The sequence below is a fragment of the Euwallacea similis genome, unplaced genomic scaffold (genome assembly GCF_039881205.1).
Source record: "Euwallacea similis isolate ESF13 unplaced genomic scaffold, ESF131.1 scaffold_61, whole genome shotgun sequence".
NCBI lineage: Eukaryota > Metazoa > Arthropoda > Insecta > Coleoptera > Curculionidae > Euwallacea > Euwallacea similis.
In genome coordinates this window covers 36915-47054 of record NW_027098686.1, presented here as the reverse complement: position 1 = coordinate 47054, position 10140 = coordinate 36915, and positions in this window count along the sequence as shown.

Here is a 10140-nt window from a genome sequence, read left to right as displayed (position 1 = left end):
ATGCCCAGTTGTTGAATGTATGCTTTGATTGTATATTAGTACTGCCGATATCATAAGGTTCTGTGGTGTTTCATTAGGGTTTTCCATTTTCAATATTCTTAATTTCTCGAGAAGAGTGGAATGTAGTCTTTCAATCGGGCTGTTGGAAGTTGAGTTACCTGGGGTGGTATAATGAAGCTCAATGTTAAATAGTTGGCAAAATTCTTTAAAAACATTATTTTGGAATTCACTACCTTGGTCCGAAACTATTCTTTGGGGGGTATTATGATGTGCACAATAGTGTCTTAATTTATTTAGAATAGTTATTGCATTTCGGTCTTGTATGAAATATGCTTGGGCATATTTGGAGAATGAGTCAATAAGGGTTAGAAATTGGCAATTTGAAAATTGAAAAACATCTATGTGTATAGTTTTAAAGGGCTTGTCGGATAATAAAGGACCCTCATAAGCAATTCTATAAGGATGTCTTTCATATTTATTTTGAAGGCATATTTCACATTTATTAATGAAGTTAGTAATAGAGTCCCGTAACCTTGGCCAGTAATACTTTTGTTTAAGGTGATTATAAGTTTCAACGATTCCATTGTGATTGTTCTGATGATACTGCGAGATTATTTCCTGTTGATGTTCGACGTCGGTCACGTCGGCAAGGCACGTGTTGGAAAATATTAACTTCGCATTTTCATTCAGATTTGCTGTTATCAGTCGTTGGAATTCGAGTCGTAATTCTTCATTTCGAATGTAAATGGTAAAGGTCACGTCCGGTTTAATTATATCTTTTAGGATTTTTAAAATTTGTTCTTGTCGATTTTCTTGAACAATACGTACGGTATGATGATTTTTCTTAAAAGGTTTTGTGTAGGAATGTTTATACTCGTTGCCGTATTCAATCACCAAACGATTGGACGCGTAATTTAACGGTAATTCGGAGATGGGGAGTCTTTTTCCTTCGGGATCATCATTCGAATGCACAGTAATGTCCGATATATCGTCATTATGTTGGGCAGTGTTTTCAAGGTATCGTTCATTCAGTACGTAATCAGCAAGGTCAAAGTCAGAGAGATTTGCAACTGTATCGTCAGCGTTAGGTACCTTGGACTGTGTGTCGTCTAGATTTTGATCCTTTGTTTCGTTAGCATTAATTTCTACGCGAGATAGAGCATCAGCGACTACATTTTCTTTTCCTTTTTTGTATTTAATTTCGAAATTAAATTCTTCCAGTTTTAGTTTCCAGCGGATTAATCTTGAATTAGGTTCTCTAATTTTTGAAAGCCACACAAGAGGGTTATGGTCAGTTTCCACAACGAACCTAACACCATACAAATAGCATCGAAAGTGTTTTACGGAATCGACTATAGAAAGTAGTTCTTTTTCTATAGTAGAATAGTTTTTTTCGGCTGAATTTAAGGTACGGGAATAGAATGCTATCGGATGATCATTTTGTGATAACACACTTCCAATTGCGATATTAGATGCATCAGTCGTTAGTTTGAATGGTTTTTGAAAGTCGGGATATTGAAGAACTGGGGAGTTACTAATTAGTTCCTTACACTTATTGAATGCTTCAGTGAATGCTTGATTTCCTATCAGCATTTCACTTCCTTTTCGAAGGCATTTAGTAAGAGGGAATGTGATTTTCGAGAAGTTCTTAATGAAACGACGATAATAACCTACTAGGCCTAGGAATGCTTTAATTTCCTTTTGATTTCGGGGCATAGGGTAGCGCTGAATAGCTTCAATTTTGGAGGGATTTGGTTTGATTCCGTCAGGGGTTATAATGTGTCCTAGGAAAGCCACTTCCTTACTTAAAAATTCTGATTTATCAAGTTGAATTTTAAGGTTTACCTCTCTAAATTTTTTGAATATTATTCTAATATGATCAAGATGTTCTGAAAGGGATTTTGAAAAGATTACGACGTCGTCCATGTACACGAAACAAAATTTATATATGAATTCACGGAGAACTTCGTCCATCATGCGTTGAAAAGTAGCCGGTGCGTTTTTTAATCCAAATGGCATTCTCAAATACTCATAGTGGCCATTTTCAACGGAGAAGGCGGTTTTCTCTATAGAGGATGGATCCATTTCTATTTGATGAAAACCTTGGGCTAAGTCAAGGGTTGTGAAATAGATACATTTACCGAGATTATCCAAGATTTCTTCGATCAGTGGTAACGGATATTTTTCCTCTATAGTAATATCATTTAATCTTCTGTAGTCAACGACCATACGAAATTTTGGTTTTAAAGAGGCATCGAGTTTTTTCGGGACAATCCATACAGGAGCAGAGTATGGTGATATGGAAGGCCGGATAATTTTATTGTCGAGGAGTTTTTGGATTTGAAGCCGAATTTCCTTGTTCATTTTAGGGGGGTGTCTAAATGATTTGACGTAGACGGGTCTATCGTCATTTGTTCGGATATGGTGCTTAGTTTGGCTAGTGAATGATAAATCCGAATCTTCACAGTACATTATGTCTTTGTATTCTTGACAAAGAGGGATAATTTTTGATTTTTCTAGTGGGGTTAAATGATCTAATCGTAATTGGGACTTAACATTGAGTTTTTGTGAACTTGATGGCGGGTCAAGTATCCTAAATTGGTCTTCGGGTATAACTTTTACTCTTTGGTGGAAATTAATTTGCATTTGTGGCAGGGGATTTGGAATTTTGCAAAGTCCGTTATTTATTTTAACTAAGGAATCAGGTACGACATGGTTATTTATTGTAAATGATGGTAAAATGGCAACGCCTTCCTTTTGGTTTACGGGGATGACTAGATGGTTGTTGTTAAAATTTGTGATCGGCGTAACAAGGGGTTTGTTATAGGCTAATGAGAAAGGGATTTTAACGTTGTTTAACGTTAAGGTTTTTTGTTCATAATCCAGGAGAGCATTTAGTCTGGAAAGGTCATTAGATCCGATAAGGGCATCAAAATCAGTATGCCAATTGAGTATTCGTAAATGAAATGGGTAACTGATACCGACTTCTTTTAAAAGTTCCAATTTTAGGTTTCCGTTTTCTCGATAAGTTTGTCTACATGCTGTGACTTCGAAAGGTTCAATATAGATGTTTTCAGGGAATAGTGCCGCAATGTTGGGGTTAATGATAGAGTCCGAAGCCCCTGTATCTATGAGAACAGTAATTTGTTTCTCGGGTAGATAAAAATAGGGCAACTCTATAGTTTGGGCAATGTTGTTTAGGTTAAGTCTTGGTAAGAGGCAGTTAGTAGAAAATTTTCATCACATTCTCCGGTAATACCAGAACTGGTTTCATCATCCTGAAGATTTCTGTATACAGAAGATGTAACTTCCTCAGATGGATCAAATTCACTACTATCGAATGTTAAAGGAGCCTGAGTTTCGATATTAGTCAGCTCTTGGGATGTAAAATTACGAGGACCCGTCGGTTGAAAACTGGGATATCTCATTGGGGGTTGCCTTTGGCGGTATAGAGCAGAGGGTCCCGCAGTAGAGATGGACATAGGTATTGGGGCTTCCCGTGGTGTTGGTCTTAGTTTTCCAAACTCTTGGTTAGGAGAGACGTTATTTGAAGCATGCGTGGGATGCATTCGAGCAGGTTGGGAGATTTGAGCTGTTCTCGGATTTCGTGGGATTTGTGGGTGATTATTGATGGGATTTCGAAAAGGGTTAGGTGGGTTCCTAGAAGGGTTTCTATTTTGAGTGTTAATTGGCCGCTCAGAAAAGTTCCGCGGGGTGAAATGGTTGTTAGTAAAATTGTGATTGTTAAAATTGACTTGAGATTCAACCATGTTATAATTGACTACATGCTGAAGTGCAGCGTCCAATGTATTTGGACGTTGTATCATAAGCATGGTTTTCAATGTTTGAGGAGAGTTGGCTGTTAATATTAGAACGGATGTATTTTCAACCTGAGATATAAGAGTGGTTCTAGATGTCTGGTCAGTGACTTCGCATTGAATTTTTGAAAAAATTCTTTGTACAAAAGTTTTCAATCGGTCCACAAATTGTAACATAGATTCATTTTTAGTAATTTTAATATATTGCAATTGCTGTATTAAAACTTGATAAGTGATCGGATCTCCGAATTTTTGTCTTAACGAGGTTCGAATTTCGATCCAATTGTTTAAATCGGGACGGGAAAGATAAAAGTTTCTTGCATCGTCAACCAATTTTGATTTAATTGCAGCATTTACAAGTCGCCTTTGTTCGTCTGAGGTATTATAGTATGCCTGATAAAATTCGTCTATAGAAAGTATAAAGCTTTCCAAATGTTCTTGATTACCTGAAAAAGTGGGTAATAATGACGTATGGAATTTAATATTATCCATCTTGTTCTCGGTAGAGTTTTTAATATATAAATTCTCAAATAATCGTGAAAGTTCCCCTTCTTCGGGAGAGGTATATCTAAAACTTAATTCTTGGCTCTCAGAGCTTCCTGATTCTTTATCACTATTAGTTTTGTTTATTACTAATCCTAACTTTTCCCTATTTTTCGTTAATATCTGTTTCAATCTTCGCGACGGATTTGACATGAAATGGTCATTCAGCAATTACTTACAATATCGTCAAGGAGAGGTCCATAAAGCCGATCTTGCAGAGGTACACAACCAAAGGAGTTTCCTATAAAGGTGTGGCTGAAGTCTAGTTGCTAGGCGGGGTAGTTGCTCAGCAGGGTAGTCACGTCAGTTGTCGACTGGAACGTTGTCAATGACAGCACAACGCCGAATACTGTTTTTTCTTGGTACCCACTCAGGGTGGTTCGAAGAGTTCTTCTCGGAGGGTTGGTTCGACTAGTACGCTGGGATTTGACAATCGCTTTCACACAACGGAGACCGATAAAGGGTGAAATCGCACCATCCTACCGGCTGCGCCAATTAAATGAGGCACTCTTCGAAATGGGTTTTAAAAAACAGTGAAACTTTATTAAGAAAATTAGGGTGGTTTACATTAAACGACACATTAGAACGAACAGCAAGTATGAATTGATACAGCTTTGACACGATCTTAAAGTGGCGAAATGCTACTTAATACTAGTCTAGGTACATGGCAACAACTTATGGATTAATGAATTAAAGAATCCCTGGCGGCATTGTATATATATTATAAAGAAAGCATAGTCAGCACCTTGTCTAGCACTTAGTTTAGTTTAGGGATATTTCTACCGCACACCATACCTTTTTTGAGTGTGAGAGATGGAAAGGAAATAGACTCAGAATGGAAAACAGCATAGGGAAAACATTAACACCGACAAACATCGTAGGGACAATGATCGAGAACAGGGAAAACTGGGGACACATAGAAAACTGGATTGTTGAGGTACTGAAGCGGAAGGAGTCGGATGAGAGAATTATGGAGGGCAATGGTGCGGGCGAGGTGTGATGGCCGGAAATCTTGCAGAGGTGGAGGTTCGGGACAGACGAGGGACAGGAATTTAGCGACTGAAGACAGACGAGGGACGTTGATTGTACAACTACAGACAAATGAGGAACAAAAATTCTACAATTACAGACAGACGAAGGACAAGAATTCTACAATTACAGACAGACGAAGGACAGGAATTCTACAATTACAGACAGACGAAGGACAGGAATTCTACAATTACAGACAGACGAAGGACATGAATTCTACAATTACAGACAGACGAAGGACAGGAATTCTACAATTACAGACAGATGAGGGACAAAAGTCATAGAACCTGGAACAGATGAGGGCTAAGAATGTTCAGATGGATAGAGATGATGGACGGCAGTCTGGCGAATGGATCAGTAAAGACAAACTAGGGCGAGGGCGAAAAGGATAGCACCATTCGGAAAGGATTAAGACCACCCCCCTCCCGAAGTAATGCTATGAGGCGGTTCCGGGGGGATCAGGGTGAAGAGAGGAGGGGGCTTTTTTTTCTTTTTTTTTTTTTAGTGGGTAGGCGTCCCTCCGGGGACGAATCCCACACTACCCGGTCGCCAAAGAACAGACCGGGTGTCTTTTAGAAGATTTTTTTCCCCCCTCAAAAAAAAAAAAAAAAAAGGTTAGTTCAGGTTCCCCCCCGTGTGTCTCCACCTTGACGTGCTGGGGGGGCTTGAGCGCTCCTGATACCAGGGGCTGGTCCGGGGCCACGGTGTCGGGTTTGTGCTACCGCCCGACATCGACCGAGGCATACTGGCAGGCGAACTGGCAGGGAGCTGACTAAGAGGGACACCGGAGTGGGCACCGCGGCCCCCCATAGGAGGGTCTTTTCCCATTCCCCCTCCTTGTGGGCAAGGGGCTGCAACGCCGGAGGAGATGCCACCCCCTCCCCGAAGTAATGCTTAACGGCGGTTCCGGGGAGGATCTAGAGTGAAGAGGGGAGGTTTTTAGTGGGTAGGTGCCCCTCCTTCAGGGGGGTGAATCCCACATAACCCGGTCGCCAGACCACCAGGCCGGGTACCTATGAAGGTTTTCCTACCCTATACAAAAAAAAAAAAAAAAAGGTTAGTTCAGGTTAGTTCAGGTTAGTTCAGGTTAGTTCAGGTTCCCTCCCGATGTGTCTCCACTTTGTCGTAGTGGGAGGGCTTGTACTCATCCAAGGATCCCGAAGGCCATGCCGGTGGTAGTGTAGCTACTGGTGGGTCTTACCTTGCCGGACGGGCGGAGGGAGAGGATGAGGACTAAGAGAGGCACACTAACAGGAAGAATCATGAATAGCAAACTAGTGGATCTTTCGTTACCTTCTCAGGGGTGCTAGGAGCCCCAGAGGACGGCGGGCGAGGTGCCGAAGCAGGCCTCGCTGACTGTCGAAATTCAACGACTGCCTTCAAAGGAAGGGTGCGCGATGGACCCCAAGGTCGCCACCCCGGTAAGTACTACTGGGAAGAGAGGAGGCACCAACACGGTAGTGCCGAATCTAAAAGAGAAGGGAAGAATGGGAAGGACTATCAAGCCGATGACGAGGGGAGAAAGCCTTCAAAAGACTGGGACCAGGAGTGCGACGTGCGGAGACCGGGAGAAGGGATTTGCAACAAGCACAAAGGTCCAGAGGACGCCACCGAAAAGCAAAGAGGCACCGTCCGTCGATGCAGGTGCCATGGGTTCTAGCGTGAACCCATCACAAATTGCGATGTCCGATCACAATATGGCCGAAGGGGGAAGAAGAAGAGAGGTCTCCGAAGAGACGGAGGACCGTGTGAGCCCCGTTGTTGGACGTAAGTTGGTTAGGACAGTGTCCTGGTTTAGTAAAGAGAGCAGTCCAGAAGTAAACACGGACTCTGATGAATCAATGGGCCAGAGCGACAACGTGATTGACCTATGCTGGGACGAAGAAAAAAAGACGTCCGTTGTTAAAAAAAGAAAGAGAGCGAAAACTCAGCGCTCTCTGGAATTGGCGTATACTAGCCAATATGAGGACGAGGAAAATAGAGAAGTTAGAAATGCGTGCTTGAGAAAACTGAAGGAAACGATTGGGGAAATGAATGAACTAATCAACGAAGTTGCACTCCACGTATCAAGGAATGCAAAAACAAAAAATGAAATTAAGGAAGTAGTACACAAGCTGAAAAGAAGGGTGGAAATACTTACCGACGAGGAGATGGCTTCGGTGATCGAGTCCTTGGATACTGGCGATGCTGGCCGCCCTGGCAGGGATCAAAGCACGCAGACTTCGGCGACGGAACCTATAAGAAAAGTAAGTGTATCTAGCGCAGGGGTACAAACAACAGTAATAACGGAGGAGGAAGAACAAATGGATAGAAGGATAAGGAGTATAATGGAAAGTAACCCGGGAATAAAGGAATTACATGATATGACAAATATCGGTTGGCCTTTGCATAGCTATGCAAGAACCACAGTCGAGAAAGGAAGCATCCTTGAACAAGAAGATAGGGACATAATTGTCATCTCCGATACTGGAGTCGAGACGAGTAAACTTCTTCAAGAACTGTGCGATTCAAATAACCAACTTGCGAGGCTGATCAAAGGGAAGAACATGATTCCGAAGAAGCTGTACACACTGAAACAGGTAGACTCTCTTACTTGCGTCGACGATGAAGGGGACGCAAGCAGGGACACGAACAGATACGTGTTCATTGCGGGTGTTGAAGAAGAGAAAAAAGGCGAGGACAAAACAAATGACATAGTGGAAATACTTACCAAGGTCGGAAGGGCATGCGAAAGATACGGCAGGAAAAAACTGGCAGTCGCAACCACGAGAGCAAGTACGACTGTTGGGGTCAGAAGACTCCTCGAATACATGTATAGGGATGTGGATAGGAGCACCGACATATGTGTTTTTGGAATTCCCACGAGAAAAGCGAGGACAGAAAGAGCCACGGAAGAAGGAGTGAATGTGGGAGTAGGGCGAGGGGAAGCTGAGGCCAGTAGCTGGGCCCTAGTAACTAAGAAAAACAAGGAAACAATCAAAATTAAATTAAACAGGGAACAGGGTAATTATGCTGAGATCGTTAAGATGTTAAAAAAGAACATTGACACAGATAAGTTGGGAATAAAAGTAAAAGGTATCAAGAAGACAAAAGAAGGCCACCTTGAAATAAACTACGTAGGAAACGAAGGGAACAGGAGCGCATTCAAAGAGGAATTGCAGGTGAATCTGGGACAGGATGGTAAAAGCGAGGTAGTAACTAGAAGGAAAACAATTTTTATCAAGGACATAGATGAATGCACGGAAGAATTAGACATCAGGGAAGCTATAGAGGAAGCGGTAGGGCCAGACATGGACAAGGACATAAAAATACGACTGTCACAGAAAGCGAATAGAGCAAATAAAAGGAGTGCATTTGTACATTTAGAAATTGACGCCGCAAATACACTTGTTCGAAGAGGGAAAGTCAAGATAGGATGGTTAAATTGCAGGGTGGAAGAGGCGGATGCGCCTATCAGATGTTTCAAGTGTTCGGCATTCGGGCACTATGCAAACGATTGTAAAAGCAAGACAACAATGGAGGGTAAATGCTTAAATTGTTCGCAACGAGGACACGTGGCCAAGGATTGCACAAACGATCCGATGTGCTACCAATGCGATAAGGACAGGGACCACAAGGCCCGAAGCCTTACGTGCCCGATATACAGGGTTACGCTCGAGCAATGGAGGAGGACGCATCACAGGCAGTCGTTAAAGAAATAAAAATGTCAGGACAAACAAACAAAAAGGAAAAAGGGAAATGGATAAAAGTGGTGCAATTAAATTTTAATAGATGTAGAACGGCACACGAAGTTATGGAAAAATACGTAGAAGAACACGGAATAAATGTCATAATGGGATGCGAGCAAAATAAAAAAATGACAAATTTTACGATAGAAGATGACGAAGGTAACTGTTTCATTTACTTGGTGAGTAACGAGAAAATCGAGGATAAGTTCCAGGGTAAGGGACTGGCGGGAATCGTATTCTCCAATATAGTGCTGATTTCGTTATATTTTTCTCCAAACGAAACGGAGCTTAAGTTTAATAAATTACTAGAAGATGTAAATATGTACATAAAAAAATTTAAGGGCAAGAGGATAGTGATCGGCGGGGATTTGAACGCGAAAACTCCGGTGTTCGGATCTCAGGTTTTAAACAAGAGAGGGGAATTGCTAGAAAACTTAATGGCTTCAGCTGAACTGGTGGCTTTTAACGTAGGGAATACGCCCACGTTCGTGAGAAAAAATGGAACGTCTATAATAGACGTCACAATGGGGAACGGTAAAGTCAAGGACGATGTAAAATATTAGAAAGTGGAGGAAGACGAGGAAAATATGTCGGATCACAGAAGCGTAACTTACCAGATATCCAGAACAGGGGAAGATGATAGGAGAAACACAGTCGCGACGCACAGGAGATGGGTACTAACGAAGGGGAAAGAGGAAGATTTCGAATTCGAAATACCGCGGTTGTTCGATGAATACGACGGAGACACTGCAGAAACGGTTATAGCTAAAATCACGGAATATTGTGACAGGAAGTTAAAAAGTAAAGCGAACAATAAACCACCAAGCTACTGGTGGAACGAGGAAATAAGCGACAAAAGAAGGAAATGCATAAATGCGAGAAGGAAGTTGAGCAGAGCTAATTCGAAATCGGTCGGAAGGGTTTGCATAGACGTACTGAGGGAGGAATACAAAGATAGGAGGAAAGAGCTGAAAAGAGAGATCATAAACAGCAAATTAAAAAAGTGGAAAGAGCTATGCGAG